The 17,289-nt window shown below is 42.9% G+C and overlaps 1 protein-coding gene across 5 annotated transcripts in view; it reads right to left on the bottom strand.

Moving 5' to 3' along the window:
- Ipo11 (importin 11) overlaps positions 1-7,653 on the bottom strand; it is a 132,661-nt gene extending 125,008 nt beyond the window's left edge. For 3 of the 5 annotated variants that reach the window (XM_029468283.2, XM_021180389.3, XM_085830859.1), the window contains exon 1: positions 7,478-7,653. The gene's annotated coding sequence lies outside the window, so the exon portion shown is untranslated. Of the gene's footprint in view, positions 1-1,620; positions 1,640-6,991; positions 7,011-7,477 lie in introns of those variants that run through there. The other 2 variants (XM_029468284.2, XM_085830858.1) reach the window with 2 other exon arrangements.
- Between the last annotated feature and the right edge of the window lie 9,636 nt (positions 7,654-17,289).

Raw genomic sequence — 17,289 nt, 5'->3', positions numbered from 1 at the left:
AGAGGGACTTAAATTTGCTCAAAATGTATCCTGGACACTAGAATAATACCTGGCATAGAGTAATAAAAAATAGCGTTAAGCTGACTTGTGTGTTAGTGGAGAATGGGTTCAAGGACTCATAGCTGTTCTGCATCTGTGGCCCACAAAGATTCTGGGCAGCTGCCACCTCAGTCTCTTTCCTGTATTACCATGTTTGGTTTAAATAAACTAGATTAATAGCAACAACAACCAAAAAAGAAATAAAAAAGCTGTTAAATGAATTTGGCCAAATACAGTCACACTTGAAACCCCAGCACCCAGAAGGCACAGATGATCTCTTCCAGTTCAAGCCAACACAGTCTACGGGCAGGCAAGTTTCAAACTTCCCAAGACTACATACTAAAGCACCATCTCAAAATACAAACAACAACAAAGAGTAATCAATTTTTAAATAATTCCTTGTCTCTACTACAGTTGAGTAAAGCCACAAAAAGCAGCCAAGCCTCTCCCTTTTTACGCCTCCTCAGTCTAACCTTCTCAGGATACTCCTGTACCACTCAGATAACTCCACCTACACTCCCAGACTTTAACAATAAAACAGCCTCTGCTGGTATATTTCTAAATATACCATAGGAACCTTTGCGTTCAATTCTACAAGGGGAAAAAACAAGCTAAAATATACTGTAAAGACTGTGGTAAGCCGTTACGAAGGAAAACCTACCTATTTCTACTCTAGTAAGCTTAGCAGAGGCTTCCTCACAGGGGAAGGGAAAAGCATGGTCTTGAAAGACGAGTAAGCGTCCCCCAAGCTGAGTGCATGCTGTAGGGAGGGTAGGCATATTCCTGGCATAACAAGATCTGAATGTATTTAAATCCAATTACTTTTGAAGAATTATAGCTCAGCATGGCAGAACACTAGTAAACGACAGGGATTTATAAAAAATTAAATCTATCTGCACCTTGATGTGTGCACTGCCAGCCTGCAAAACTATGTGAAACTATATTTCTATTATAACTTACCTAATCTGTAGGTAAGTTATACTACCTACAGCAAGAATGCCTTTAAAGAGTGAGAGGGGAAAGACACAAGTTAACAGCCTCTGCGAGAAAAGGAAAGCAATACTAGGAACACACAGGGCTACTAGGTTCCATATCTAGCATTTAAGAGATAAGCATCCCTAGAAGTGACCTACTAGTGACCAGTCCCAAGGACTATGGGAGTGACGGCCACTCCATGAGATGGAGCCTATACCTGACACTGCTGAAGGGGCCAGGAACCTGAGACTAGTTAGGTCATGGCCTAGAGCAAAACTAATTACTATTACTCTGTTAAAGAAACATAGCAATATAATGACTCCTACTAACATACCACTATACCCCTGGATCACTGCCATGCTCAACCCCCTTAAGAGAAGCTTTTTCTAACCGTACACTGGAATGAATGAACACAGAAATCTACATCTGGACAATGTGCAAACAAAGTAAGACTTTGGAGCACTCAGTCTTAAATAGGCTGCCTTCACCAAACCCCTTCCCTCAAACCTCCAGGATCTATGGGGAAGAAGAGGCAGGAAGATTGTAAAAACCAGAAGAGATGAAGGTGTCTTCCAGACAACAGAACTTATGCATATATGAACTCACAGAGACTGTGACAGCATACAGAAGAAATGAACAGCTTCAAGCCAGAGTAGGTCCCATCCCTAACCAAGAAGCTATCTGCAACTGACACCTGTGGGCAAAGGGGGAAAAAAAATCACAAATCTCCAATAGCATGCCACTGAGTACATCAACCATACTCCAGCACTGCTCCAACACCAAGCATTTTGCTTTGCTTTGCTTTGGCTCTTTTTTTTTTTTTTTTTTTTTTTTTTTGACTTACTGGGTTTTGCCTATGTTTTGATTTTGCAGTTATTTTTTTGTTTGGGGGTGTTTTGGATTTAGGTTTTTGGTATTTTTTGGTTGTTTTTTTTTGTTTTTAAGAGAGAGAGAACACATGAGATTGGGTGGGTAGGGAGGTGGAGAGAATACAGAAAGAACTGTAGGAGGAGAAAACTTTATTAAAAAATACTGCATGGGAAGATTCAATAAAAAAAAAATAAAAGAAAGAAATGTTCATTGTTGGGTTGCAAAGATGGCTCAGTGGTTAAACCACTGGCTGCTCTTGCAGAGGACCTGTATCTGATTCCCAGCACCCACATGGTAGCTCATAACTATCCGTAACTCCACTTCCATGAGATCCAGCACTCTCTTTGGGCCTTGGTATCAGGTATACATATGGTACACAAACATATATGTAGGTAAGACATCCATACAAATAAAAATAAATAAATAATTTTCTTCTTAAAAAAAAAGAGTCACCGGGCAGTGGTAGCACACACCTTTAATCCCGGCACTTGGGAGGCAGAGTCAGGCAGATTTCTGAGTTGAAGGCCAGCCTGGTCTACGGAGTGAGTTCCAGGAGAGCCAGGGCTACACAGAGAAACCCTGTCTCGAAAAACAAAAAACAAAACAACAACAAAAAAAGTCGGGCTGAAGAGATGGTCCTGAGTTCAATTCCCAGCAACTACATAATAGCTCATAACCATCTATAATAAGATCTGGTGCCCTCTTCTGGCCTGCAGGCATAAATGTAAGCAGAACACTGTATACATAATAAACCTTTAAAAAAAAAAAAAAGTCACTGTTGAATTCCTAGCTGTCATTCCCAGCTTCAATACAATAAACCCTGACACTGACCAGCTAACAGTGCCAAAAAATCAACAGGCTGAATCAGAGGCAAGTTATGAATAGATATGTATGATCTTATAAAGTAATCATATCTGAGCCAGTTTCTTTGACAAGATGAATCAGAATTAATAATAAGCAAAACACAAACATGTCAAACTGAAATAAATGATGGGTGCATGCACACAGACACACTCATTTTCCAAATTTCATAAACCAAAGTAGCACATCACAAACTTTACTGAGCATTCCTATAACCTGGATATCTTATTAAACTGTAGATTCTGCATAAGCTATTAAACAAAAACACCATCACTAGGAATACAGTGCATCCCTAGTCTCCCAAAACAGTACAGGCAAACTAAGACCATATTGCTAAACAAAAACAAACAAACATGCCATAACCCTCACTTACAAGATAGAGAGAAATCAAGCTAGAACTGGACTGGAAGCTCCCTCCCTGCTGGCTAGCCCGTCGTGGGGCTACAAATTGTTCCTCTGAGTGCTGGGGAAGAAGTGCCATTCACAGTCTTATTCAACTTAGTCCTGTGCTAGTCTAACAGCAGAGGCAAGAGGAGCCCACTAGTTCAACAGTGGTAAGTCTGTTACAGAGAAACCAACTCTATCTGATTGAACTGACGCTCACTCCACAGCAGGGAATTCACATCTGGTACTGTAAAGCCAGCCAAATGCCATGGCTGAAGAGGTTACAAGCCTCAGAAGGGAAGCTACTGCAGTTGTTTTCCAAAACTGCCTTCAACATTACTGTTTACAGATTGGCCCTCTGTCTGCTTTGATCAGAGAAGCTTTTTGCAGTGGTCAGTAGTGACAACAGAGACTTCTAATTGATCAAAGTACTGAAACTAAATTATTGTTGAATGCCCAGCCATAAGTGTGACATCTATGACACTGATTCCAAGGCTCAGAGAACATCATGGAAGAGGCAAAAAGAATGTATGAGTCAGAAGAAGCTGGGCTGAGGGTGGGTCGAATGTCAACTATTGCACTCTTTAATTACAGCACCTGTGCCTACCTGCACAAAACTGCTAAATCTAAGAGACAGTGATGACTTCGTAGGTAAATCTGTTCTGCCGGGCGTGGTGGCGCACGCCTTTAATCCCAGCACTCGGGAGGCAGAGGCAGGTGGATTTCTGAGTTCGAGGCCAGCCTGGTCTACAGAGTTAGTTCCAGGACAGCCAAGGCTACACAGAGAAACCCTGTCTCGAAAAACAAAACAAAAAAAAAAAAAAAAATCTGTTCTACAAGCATGAGGACATGCATTTAAATCCCCACCTATATAAAAAGCTGAGCATGGGAGCATATTTCTAGGACCACAACATGGGGTAGGAGGTAAAACCAGGTAGACCATAAGAGAGCTTGGTTGGCCATTCAGCCAGCCTAGCTTAAACGGAAGTCAGACACCCCATTCAAGGAAACACTATGCATTGAACTCTAGCTTCCTCATGCAAGCAAATGATCTACACACACACACACACACACACACACACACACACACACACAGAGAGACCACAAGAATGAGGCTATCAACACCCAGCCATGGAAAGGAAAGGAAAGGGGCTCATGAGCTCCCTCCCTGAGGATTTATAACAATTAATGACTGATAAGTGAGGCCAAGGAATGGTAGTCATTGGTGAGGGACCCATGTAACTGTAAACAAATCTTCACCAATGTTCCTGTAAACAACCGTAATGAATCTCATAGGACAGAGACAGAGACAGGGACAGAGACAGAGACAGGGACACATGAAATAGAAAGAGGCTAGTTGAAACAGGAAGGGGATTAGTGGAAGGGGCACAAGACGGCAATGGGATGAATACGATTACAACATATTACTATATACATGACAATGCCATAATGAAATCTATTACCATGTATATAATATATGCAAATAAAGCATGCTTTTAAAATACCTAGATATGTAGATGCCGCTTCAGTAACTTTTCAGTTGTGCTTGAAGTGTATATTTTTACCAAATTCCCCGGTGATAAGCCACATTTTGAGAAAAAGGGATGTAGAACATTAATGAGCCTAGGCTCTACGAAGCTTGTAATGTAGGCTTACTTGGTAGTCAGGCTCATCTTTAGAAAATGAAACAAGAGGCACTCCAGAAGCACACCTGCAAGAGATGTGATCAGCCACTGTGTAAAGCGCCCCAAACTAGCTGACTAGACCCATCACATGCACACAAAGAAAGGAGGGGGCTGGGGGGCTCTAATGCAGCTGCAAAGTGCAAACCCCAGGGTTCTCCCTCCAACACCACGAAACCAAAACAAAAGGCAAAACTCAAGATGCACAAATTGTAAATATCTTAATGATAAAACATGTGCAAGGCTCTGGGTTCAATCCCAACACTGCATAAATAAAATAAAGATAAAAATTTTTAAACTGGGGCTGGAGAGGTGACTCAGCAGTTAAGAGCACTGACAGCTCTTCCAGGGGTCCTCAGTTCAATTCCCAGCAACCACATGGTGGCTCACAACCATCTTTAATGGGATCCGATGCAGTCTTCTGGTGTGTCTGAAGACAGCTACAGTGTACTCATATAAATAAAAATAAATAACTCTTTTAAAAAAATTTAACTTACCAACAGTAATTCTAAATTAAGCCCAATGTGGCAACACACACCCAGCACTAAGGAAAAAGAGGTATGCACAGGAGCTGGTGAGATGGCTCAGAGGGTAAGAGCACCCGACTGCTCTTCCGAAGGTCCAGAGTTCAAATCCCAGCAACCACATGGTGGCTCACAACCATCCGTAATGAGATCTGGAGTGTCTGAAGACAGCTACAGTGTGCTTACATATAATAAATAAATAAATCTTTAAAGAGGTATGCACATCTCTCTGAGTTAAGGCCAGCCTGGTCCATACAAACTAAAGCTACACAGTCAAAGTCTATCTCAAAAATGGTAATGATGATAATAAATCAGAACAAAGATTAAATATACACATATGCCCATGCAACGCACCCACAAACACAATCTAATCAGGACTGGAGAGATGGCCTGGCACAGGCTGCACATCCTAAGGACCCAAGTTTGATTCCCAGCAGGCATGTCAGGTGGGGCACCAACCTGTAATTCCATTACCAGAAGATCCAAGCCCCTCTTCTGCCTGTTTCAGCACCAGCACACACAGACAAGAGCACAACACATGAAGATCTTTTAAGCCGGGCGTGGTGGCTCACGCCTTTGATCCCAGCACTTGGGAGGCAGAGGCAGGCGGATTTCTGAGTTCAAGGCCAGCCTAGTCTATAGAGTGAGTTCCAGGACAGCCAGGGCAATACAGAGAAACCCTCTGGGGGTTTTAGCTTTTAAAAGATAAATCAAAAAAAAAAAAAAAAAAACCAAAAATCAAAAACAAAACTAATTAAAACATTCCCTTTGCCTAAAAATGGATATCTGTATTCTGGAGAAACATCTTGAGTATATCTTAAATCCAAATACTACAAGCACTATTCTGCCTTCTAGCTTGGTGCTGAATGTAAATGTAATATCACAAAATCTAAAGACTTGTTTAATTACCAAATAACTGCTGCACACTGCTTTAGAACCTCCATCCATATTACTACAACCAAATTCCTTTGAGAATTCTCTTTTGGCTTTAAGAAGTGTAATCAAGGCAAAAAATACCCTCCTGCCCTTATAGCTATTACACACGTCCACAAAATAAATTAAACTGTTTATGCTAGACACCATCAGAACATCCGAAGAAGAAGAAAAAAGTCTGCAATCCTACCACAACCAGCAGGAAAAAAAATTTTCTAATTCTACCAAAATTTTCCTCTGTGTGGAACAAAGATGTGGGGAAAGCTATCAAGCCATGTAGGGAATGATGTAAAGAAAGCTATCAAGCTCATATAATGAAGTCATTCTGCCCTTAACCAAAGAACAAAATTTTGAAATAATGTGGAAATGGAAGAGAAAAATCTCAGTCCACGAGGGGTTAAAATATATGGTTGCCAACTGCTCTTCCTTGCTTCCTTCTAAACAACAAGCATATCTTAAAGGCATTATCGCATGTAACAGAGCTCCTGTAACGTGTGGCGAAGAGGTGTGCCAGCTACAACCTTGGCACCAGAAGCCAGATTACCAGTCTTTGCTATGTACGCAAAAATCACTCTGCTGTAAGATTCTCACGTTGACCACGCAATCAGAGAATTAAGGGGAAAAGAGCAAATGCTATGGGCCTCGAAATAATCTTGCTGAATCACAAATATTCCCAAATGTAAAGCTGCAGGAGTCGCTGAGCCTGTGCACTGGCGGCCATACCTCAGCATGAAATCTCCTCTCGGAGAAGAATTGATGTTGAAGTCCCTTCACTTTTTCCTTAAAGGTGAAGGAACGATCGAATGCTTAAAGCTTTCCAAAGCGCTGCTTCCACGGCAAGGTCGCGTGTGCAGCTAACTCCACACACCGGTCTTAGGAAGGGGAACACGTTTCCCTCGTGCTGTGCAGCCCAAAGCCTCCAAGGACAAATACAGCCCCCTGGCCGGCGACAGGGGACACAATAGGTACCCTCGCCTTTGCTCAGCCTGTCACTCAGATCCTGCCACGCCGCACCGTGGACCCAGCACCCCACAGGCTTCCCACAGCCCGGGAGCCCGTGCTCGCCCGGGCTACACCAGAGCCGCGAGGGCCCACGGCCACGCCGCACAGCTCCGCGGGACCCCGCGTTCCGCCCTCGGCGCGGGGTCTCTCGCTGCCCAGCCCACTCCTCCCTTCCTTCCATCCGCGCGGCTCGCGGCCCGGCCTCACCGCGTGCTTCGGTCCGGAACCGCCCGGCCCGCCCCTTTCCACTTGTCCACACGAAGCGGCGTTGCTTGCTTCCTCGCCCCCCCACGCTCCTAGTCCACACGCTGCCGCCTACTGATGCCGAAAACGGCTTCTAGGAACGCGCCATGTTCCGCGTCGCCACTCCAAACGACGAGGGCGCGCTAAAATTACGTCACAGGTTCCCAGAGCGCACGGGAGAGGCCGAGGAGGGAGGCCATAGGACGGCGGAGGGAAGGGGAGGGAGGAACTCGAGTTCGAACCCGAAGGCGCGCGGCAGCCAATAGGGTTGTGTGCGCTTGCGTGGTACCCGGAGCAAGGCGCCGGCTTAGGGGCCCCTGTAACTATGGAAACCGTAGGTCGGGAGAAAATCGATAGTCTCCTGCGCTGATCGAAGCCTGAGCCAAAACCATTCATTGCATCTTCACTATTCTGTCAGCTACTTGGTTTAGGAGTCTGTCACGGCAGAAGAGGGTCATTAAAAGAATCCCATTGATGAACCCTGCCACCATAGGTTTTTGGATGAGCTTTGTTGGTTTTGGTTTTGGTTTTTGTTTGTTTTTTTTTTTTTTTTTTTTTTTGGGGGGGGGGTGGTTAGAGTTCTGCTGTTATATCAGGGTCTCAGGACCCCAGGCTGACATCACTGAGGATGACCTTCAAATTCCGACGCCCCCACTTCTCAAGTGTTAGGGTTACATGCATATAGTCTCGGTTGGGAAGGTTTAGGAGTGCCCACTCATTGAGTTAACCAAAGGCATTTCAAAAAAAAAAAGAAAGAAAGAAAGAAAGAAAGAAAGAAAGAAAGAAAGAAAAGAAAAGAAAAAATCCAAAGAGTTCCTGGAGAGTGGGTGGAAGTGCGTGACCCTCTGGGAGCACAAAGTGGTGTAGCACAAACTCACAGCTACATGGTTGGGCTAAAATTTATCCACATTCCAGTTAATGCTAATGTTGCCAACCCACAGATGATGTGTCCAATGGCAGTGCTACAAGCGATAGTTAGTGTGGGAAGAAAGGATTAAGTAGTTATTAAAAAGAACGAAATTTTAAAAAATAGAACTCTTTTATTGGGGTCATAGGTCTTTTGTAAATCTTAGGAAATGATTAATTTCAAAAAATGAGCATACACAGGCCGGGCATGGTGGTACATGCCTTTAATCCCAGCACTTGGGAGGCAGAGGCAGGCGAATTTCTGAGTTCAAGGCCAGCCTGGTCTATAGACTGAATTCCAGGACAGCCAGGACTATACAGAGAAACCCTGTCTCAAAAAAACAAAACAAAACAAAACAAAAAAAGCATACACAAAGTATGTCTAGAATACTAGGATCCCAAATTAGGATGTATTCAGAAGTACTAATTTTGACTAGTATTGAATGGAAGATGCGGGTGCATATTGTTGGCAAAACAAATATTTACAGCTAGATGCATAACCCTCAATCCACTGTACTTCATTGCTATATTTTCATGCTCAATTTTGAGAGAATAGGGGAAATATTAGAATTAACTTATCATTGAGTGTCTTCAGGATATATTTGAAATCTTTTTCTTTTTGGGGGTGGGGGAGGGTGGGTTGCTAAGAGTAGAACACATGGCCTTGCTCATGCCAGGCAAGCACTGTAACCACTAAGCCATTTCTGCAGTGTGTATTTGAAAACAGTGCTTTTTACATACAATTGAGAACTACAAAGAGAAAGCAGAAAATTGGTGATGAAATGCTAAATTAAAGAAACATTGAAAAAAAAAAAAAAGAAACATTGAGAGCCGGGTGTGGTGGCGCACACCTTTAATCCCAGCACTCGGGAGGCAGAGGCAGGCGGATTTCTGAGTTAGAGGCCAGCCTGGTGTACAAAGTGAGTTCCAGGACAGCCAGGGGTACACAGAGAAACTCTGTCTCGAAAAACAAAGAAAGAAAGAAAAAAAGAAAAAAAGAAACAAAGAAAGAAACAAAGAAACAAAGAAAGAAGAAAGAAAGAGAAAGAAACATTGAGGGCTGTAGAGATAGCTCAGAGATTAAGAGAGAATGCAGAGGTTCTGGGTTCATTCCTAGCATCCATATGGTAATTCACACCATCTATAACCCCAGTTCCAAGGGATACAATGTAACCTTCTGATCTGTGAGGGTACCAGCAAGCTCCTAGTGCACAGACATACATGCAAGGAAAACACTCACATACATAAAATAATTATTAAGTTATTTAATTAAAGAAACATTGGCTTCCCTTAACCCCCCCCCCCTTTCTCTGTCACACACACACTTTTTTTGTTTTGTTTTGTTTTTTTGTTTTTTTGTTTTTCGAGACAGGGTTTCTCCGTGTAGCCCTGGCTGTCCTGGAACTCACTTTGTAGACCAGGCTGGCCTCGAACTCAGAAATCCGCCTGCCTCTGCATTGCCTCCCGAGTGCTGGGATTAAAGGCGTGTGCCACCACGTCCGGCTTTTTTTTTTTTTTTTTTTAACATCAGTCAGATACAGTGGCCCTTCTCTGTAATCTCAGAACTCAGGAGGCAAAGGCAAGAAGATTAGAAGATTGTGAGCTTTAAGACTACCTGACTTACATAATAAGGTCCAGGACAACTTTGTCTATACACTGAGATCTTTGTATCTTGGAGGGAAAGAGCAGACATAGTAATGTACATCTGTAATCCCAGAACATCTGTATTCCCAGCACGCGGGTTTTGGACACTCAAGGATCAAGAATTTAAGGACAGACTCAGCCACATAATAGCCTGGGGACAAACTGAGCTACATGAGTCCAAGCTAAGAGAAACAAAAATAAAAATACATAAGCTTTAAAACTCAGCTCAAAAATCCCAGAACTCAGGAGGCTGAAGCAGGAGGACCACTACAAACTTGAGAATGGGTTTGGTGAATTCCAGGTCCCCCGAACTACAAAATGAAACCCTGTCCCAAAAAGTAAACAAACAAGCAAACTTTTTTCTTTAAACTTATTTATTTTCAATTATATGAGTACACTGTCACTGTCTTCAGACACACACCAGAAAAGGGCGTCAGATCCCATTATAGATGGTTGTGAGCCACCATGTGGTTGCTGGGAATTGAACTCAGGACCTTTGGAAAAGCAGTCCGTGCTCTTAACCACTGAGCAATCTCTCCAGCCCAAAAGCTAACTTTAAAAAGAATAATAATTTAAAAGATGTGTGTACATATGTGTGTGTATGTTTGTATGTATGTATATATGTGTATATATATATATATATATATACATATATATATATAATCTTCTAACAAAGCTCAGTGGTAGAGTCCTTGCCCATTATGCACAAAGCACTATATTTGATTCTTAGCACTACAAAAACCATTAGTTCTGCAGAGTAGTTTTCATGTTCTTGGTTTTACTGGAATTATCATGATGCTTAAGCTGAGTTTATTAAGGAGCATCTCCAGGATTAGGACAGCATACTTCTGGATGTGTCTGCGAGGGTGTTGATCATGAGGGCTTTGATCTATTGACTGGTTCAAAATTTGAATGTTATACCTATGGAACATGGGGGTCTAGTTAGAGAAAGGAGATTCCTAGGGGTGTGCATTTGAAGAGTGCCTCTAGCACCTGGCCACTCCCTACGAGTCTTTTTTGCTTCCTGGATGCCATGTGGTAAATAGCTATCCTCTCTCATGACCTTCTTCAATATGCCTTCCTACCAGACTCAAAGCAATAGAGCCATCTGCCCCTGGATCAAACTTTCTGAGACCATGAAACAAAATAAAATCACTTTCCCTTGTTTTTCTTAGGTATGTGTCACAGTGATAAACATCTTACTAACACAAGTAACCAAATAGTTTATGAGATGCTTATTCCTTGAATAGCTTTTAAATATAATATATACAATTGTTTCTACGCTGGAAAAGAATATAAGAATAAGTATAAAAATATAGTATGTACCCCCAGAGACACTGAAATGACCCCAGTTACAAGAACAATTTTTCAAGCTGGAGAGATGGCTCAACAGTTCAGTCTTTGTTGCTCTTTCAGATTTCAGCATCTGTGGTTTGTTAACAACCTGTTGATTCCATCTCTGGGTGATCAGTTGCCATTTTCTGGCCTCTGTTGGCATCACACAAACATGGCAGGTGCGTGCGTGTACAAATGTGTGTGCACACACACACACAAATTGATCAATCCTGTTCATCATGGAAGTGTATGCCTTTAATCCTAGCACTCAAGAGACAGAAGCAAGTGGATTTCTGTGAGTTTGAGGCTAGCTAGAGCTTTGTAGTAAGACTTGTCTCAAAAACAAAAAACAAAAAACAAAAAACAAAAACAGGTTTTCCCTTTGTTCACTTTTATTTCTATAGAAATTTCTCAACAGTTTCTTTTTTAAACTTTCTTACTTTTTTTCTTTTTGATTTATTTATTTATATGTAAGTACACTGTAGCTGTCTTCAGACACTCCAGAAGAGGGAGTCAGAGATCTCCTTACAGATGGTTGTGAGCCACCATGTGGTTGCTGAGATTTGAACTCAGGACCTTCGGAAGAGCAGTCGGTGCTCTTAACCGCTGAGCCATCTCTCCAGCCCCTTTCTCAACAGTTTTAGCATCTTAATGCAGGCATCAGTATTGGGAAGAAAGACAATTTCTCTTCTATTCTCTTGTTATCTTTAGTACGGTCAGTCTCAGCTTAAGTTGATACAAGATGACTTAACAGGTGGGAAACATTTGCAGTAGTAACACTATGTGGTGCTGGAGATCAAAGTCAAGGCCTCACACATGCTAGACAGCACTGCACCACATGGCCACCCCTTTTATTACTTTTAATTACTTAAAATGTAATTAAAACTTTTTTAAAATTAGATTTATTATGAATACAGCATTCTGCCTGCACGTATGCTTATAGGCCAGAAGAGGGCACCAGATCTCATTATAAGATGGTTATGAGCCACCATGTGGTTGCTGGGAATTGAACTCGGGACCTCTAAAAGAACAGCCAGTGCTCTTAACCTCTGAGCCATCTCTCCAGCACAGCACTATACTTTTTTTTTTCTTTCTTTCTTTTTTTTTTTTTTTTTTTTTTTTTTTTTTTTTTTTGGTTTTTCGAGACAGGGTTTTTCTGTGTAGCCCTGGCTGTCCTGGAACTCACTTTGTAGACCAGGCTGGCCTCGAACTCAGAAATCCGCCTGCCTCTGCATTGCCTCCCGAGTGCTGGGATTAAATGCGTGCTCCACCACCCCGCCCAGCATTATACTTTTAAGGCTCCAAGCTTACAAAAACCAGTCCTCATTTCAAGCAACAGTTGTCATTTATTGCACTATCACAAGTAAGATACTATATATTTTTGCCCTTGACTTTTCTCAGCTATACAACAGACACATATCTGTGGTTCTGATGCCTTGATCTGGAATTTACGTGTGAACATTAAAAGGACCTGCTCTACAATTGGTTCCTGATCAATCAATAAAGATATTAGTAGCCAATGACCTGGGTGGAATAGGCGGGACTTCCGGTCCCGCCCCTGTCCAGAAAAAGATTTACCGTCTTTTACCAGAGGGAAAAAAAAGCCATCAGCCTTGTGAGATCTAGTACATTTGCCGCTTCTCTGACTGGGCCTGGGGTAGAAGGCGAGAGGAGAGGTTAGAAACATAACTAAGATGAGGGCATATTTGGGGTGCTGAGCTGGGACTAAAGGTGACTGAGCAACTAAAATTAAAGACAGATTTAGTGTGCTGACCTGGGAGTGAAAAGAAGGGTGCAATAGCCAGGGAAGGCTTAGAAGAGCCTGGCCATTGAACTAAATAAAACATTTTTAAAAAAAAATTGGCCTGTGTGTGTGTGTATGTATGTATGTATGTGTGAATGTATGTGTGTGTGTGAATGTATGTGTGTGTGTGAATGTATGTGTGTGTATGTATGTGTGTGTATGTATGTGTGTGTGTGAATGTATGTGTGTGAATGTATGTGCGTATGTATATATGTGTGTGTGTGTGTGAATGTATGTGTGTGTGAATGTGTGTGTGTATGTATGTGTGTGTATGTATGTATGTATGTATGTGTGTGTATGTATGTATGTATGTATGTGTGTGAATGTATGTGTTTGTGTATGTATGTGAGGTAAGTGCCTTTGTGTGTGTGTGGAAATGAGAGGAGGAGTTTCAAGACTAGGTTCCAGCTAGTGTTTTGACCTGCTAAACCATCCCTTGTATACTTTTTTCTTCTTTCACAATTTTAAGTGAAGCAGTGTAGATTCATTTTTTAAATTTTAGCTTTCTTATAACCTCTACATTTTAACATTTAAGTCAATATTGGGAGGGAAAAGGGATAACATCTTCAAAGCACGCCTTTAATCCCAGCACTCGGGAGGCAGAGGCAGGTGGATTTCTGAGTTCGAGGCCAGCCTGGTCTACAAAGTGAGGTCCAGGACAGCCAGGGCTATACGGAGAAACCCTGTCTCAAAAAACAAAACAAAAACAAACAAACAAACAAAATCTCTCTTCAGAATGAATAGTTTATTATTCCAAACATCCAAATTAAAGGTCTCCTGAAACCAAAGCTAACTCTCTCCAAAGGTCCCACCGAAATAAACAGCAATTTTTTTTTAAAAAAATCATGTTCTACGTGGGCAGTACATTTCACTGTTTCCTCTGCTTCCAGCTGACTTTCAGAAACAACACCATAGTAGCTCATAAAAACATACAGATCCCATTGGCTTTTTAAACATTAAAACATTGTTGGGATAATTCTTTTGTTCACAGTTGAGAGGCTGTCTTTGTATTATTCAAGTGTTGGTTTCCATACCAGCAGAGAGTTTAGTACTGTCTGACTTTGGTATTGTTACTTTTAGGGATCATCACCTATCTCTGTACTTTGTAAGCTCTTGTCCATCACTTCTGATCCGTTTAATAAAAAGCTGACTGCCAATAGCTGAGGAGAACAGGAATGTTGGGCAGAGATAGGAACTGTGGGAAGAATCGAGAGGCAGCAATTCTCCATCAACACATGGAGGAGGTCTTATATACCAGGACTGTGTAATGGGTAAAGGGAGAGTCATGTAGCAAATGTAGACTAGAATTACTGGGTTAATTAAGTTACAAGAGCTAGCTGCAAGATGGCCAGCTAAGGCCTAAGCTATAGCAAATAATGCTTCGAGTGCAGAATTTAATGTTTTGATACATCAAATCTTCATTGTACACCACTTCAATACCTGTCTAGGGGCTCACCTTGAACTATGGGTTGCATAGGCTTCACCTGCCAAGTACTGTCCTGTCGTGTGTAGCTTTTGCTACCCTGCCTAAGCTCTGGAACTGGCTACGATAGCAGCCCCCACCCAGCTTCCCTTGAATCTACAAATTTAAACACACACACACACACATGTGCCGGGCGGTGGTGGCGCACGCCTTTAATCCCAGCACTCAGGAGGCAGAGGCAGGCGGATTTGTGAGTTCGAGGTCAGCCTGGTCTACAAAGTGAGTTCCAGGACAGCCAGGGCTATACAGAGAAACCCTTTCTCGAAAAACCAAAAAAAAAAAAAAAAAAAAAAAACACCACCACCACCAACAAAAAAAAAAAAACAAAACAAAAAACACAAAAACACACACACAGACGCACCAGTTAACCTTAAAACGCCTTTGCTAACTCAATGACTGAGCACTGCTAAACCTCTTCTGCCACTCCAGGTATAAACGGATAGAGTGTCCATTGGCCACTCAAAATGGAAAACTTACATGGCTGGTTGGCATTATCTCCTGCAGCTCCTCCTTCTTCTTCCCCAGCTTTCTCCATTCTGCCTTCATCCTCCCACTCAACTCCCCATTCTCACCATTCTCAGTCATCCGGCGCTGGTATTTTTTTTTTTTTGTTGTTGTTTTTCGAGACAGGGTTTCTCTGTGTAGCCCTGGCTGTCCTGGCACTCACTTTGTAGATCAGGCTGGCCTCGAACTCACAAATCCGCCTGCCTCTGCCTCCCGAGTGCTGGGATTAAAGCCGTGCGCCACCACGCCCGGCGCTGGTATCTTTATTGATGGATCAAGAACCAGTTGGGGAGCCTAAGCATCAGAACCAACCCCTACACTGTCCTGATTCATTTCTTTCAGTTTTTTCTTCTGTTTTGTTCAAAAAGTTGTCAGATTCTTGTTTGTCCTGTTCATCAGTGTCGTAATGCTGATAGTCCAGGAACGCTGATCCAGGCAGAAAAATTCTCAAATTGCTAAAGCTGCCATTTTCGTGTACCTAGGTTGCTTAATTGTTGTGGTCCTGATAGGTGTGCAGTGACCTTGCATCTGAAAAATGAACTGAAGGTCTTTCAGCATGGTCTCAACATCAGCTTTGGGGCCTAGTGTAAAGTCCAGCATGCGCAGTGTTGCTGCCATAGGGAAGAGAAGGCTGGCGCCATGCCCCTGGGAGGTAGACCAGGAGTCTGGGGCATTGCTAGGTGTGTGAGACTGCACACCTCCCCCTTTTAAAAATAAGCTATTTGTAAAAGCAGTGGTGATGTCATGTTCAGATTCCATGAAGAAACTTTGAATTGCTGAGTACCAGTAACTGCGAGGGGAAGTTTAAGTTCCAGAAAGAAAAACAACGCCATAATTTTTTTTGCTAATCGCATATTTTGGCTTTTATAACTGTAGTTAGCTTGCAACGCGGGATGGGAACCTTGAGGGCTTTCCAGGCTCAGAGATGAATGAACTTGGGTCCGGAATACCCAGCTGTAGTCACCTGCGGCTGGAAGAAAGGCTTTCCATTGGCTCATAGGCAGTGTTCAAGTGCTCCTTGGTGGGAACCCCATAATAGTCGACTATATATAAAAGATTCTATTAGGCTATTTTAGAACTTTTCCTGCGCTCGAATTACAGCAAAGAAAGGAAGGACTAAAACCTAGCCTACGGGTGGGGTGGGGTGGGGGTGGAAAGTCCGGCGTGGTGGCGCGCGCCTTTAATCCCAGGAGGCAGAGGCAGGCAGATTTCTGAGTTCGAGGCCAGCCTAGTCTACAAAGTGAGTTACAGGGCAGCCAGGGCTATACAGAGAAACCCTGTCTTGAAAAACAAAACAAACCAAAAACCAAAACCAAAACCAACACCCCCCCCCCCAAAAAAAAAAACCCTAGGCTACGGAACAGGTTCTTAGCAGTAGCCTTTGGTGGTTGGTTGCAAAGACTTTCTTCAGAGCACAAACAGAAAAATTAAAACCGAAACATTACACTGGCAAGAAAAACAGCCATGAGTCTTTTATTCTGTATGTTACAGCCCGGTGTATAATCCCATTACAATATCCAACACGTACCTGTAATCAATCCCATTTACAGGGTTTTGAAATTGTTATAGCCCTTATCTTTCAATAAATAAACACTGAGAGCAGCATATTTTTAACATTGACATTCCAGTGCTGGAACTCAGCAAAACGACGAGAAAATGAACAAAAAGCAGAGAGAAGTAACCAGTAAGTGCCGTGTTGGAACGAGAGCTGATTCTAATCTAATTGCTTTCCACAGCGGAGAGACACGTTACCCTAAACCACCAAGCTCCGTGTCCATCGAGCCTAGGCTTCTCAGCCCACAACCTGCGGGGAAACAGGAAAGAGACACGAGAGACCTTTCCGCAGATATCAGAATGTCCCAGGGCAGTGCCAAATGAAGCACCCAGTTTGCCGGGACCCAGCCAATCCTAACTGCCTGCCTGAGCGGTGCGGTCTCCTCTGGGAAATCGGGCTCTTGGGGAAGTTGTTGCTTCAGCTAAAACTCTAAAAGCCGGTGGCTAACCCGCTGGAGCCAGCCTTGCCTCCGGAGGAGCTCACCAGGAACTACAAGCTCAGCAGCCACTCGGCTCGAGCTGGCCTTGCCGCGGGAGGAGCCCATA

The sequence above is a fragment of the Mus caroli genome, unplaced genomic scaffold (genome assembly GCF_978045245.1).
Source record: "Mus caroli unplaced genomic scaffold, Mus_caroli_1 scaffold_15, whole genome shotgun sequence".
In the NCBI taxonomy this organism is placed as follows: Eukaryota; Metazoa; Chordata; class Mammalia; order Rodentia; family Muridae; genus Mus; species Mus caroli.
The sequence above is the reverse complement of the archived record's forward strand: the minus strand, read 5'-3'. Positions and strand labels throughout refer to the sequence as shown.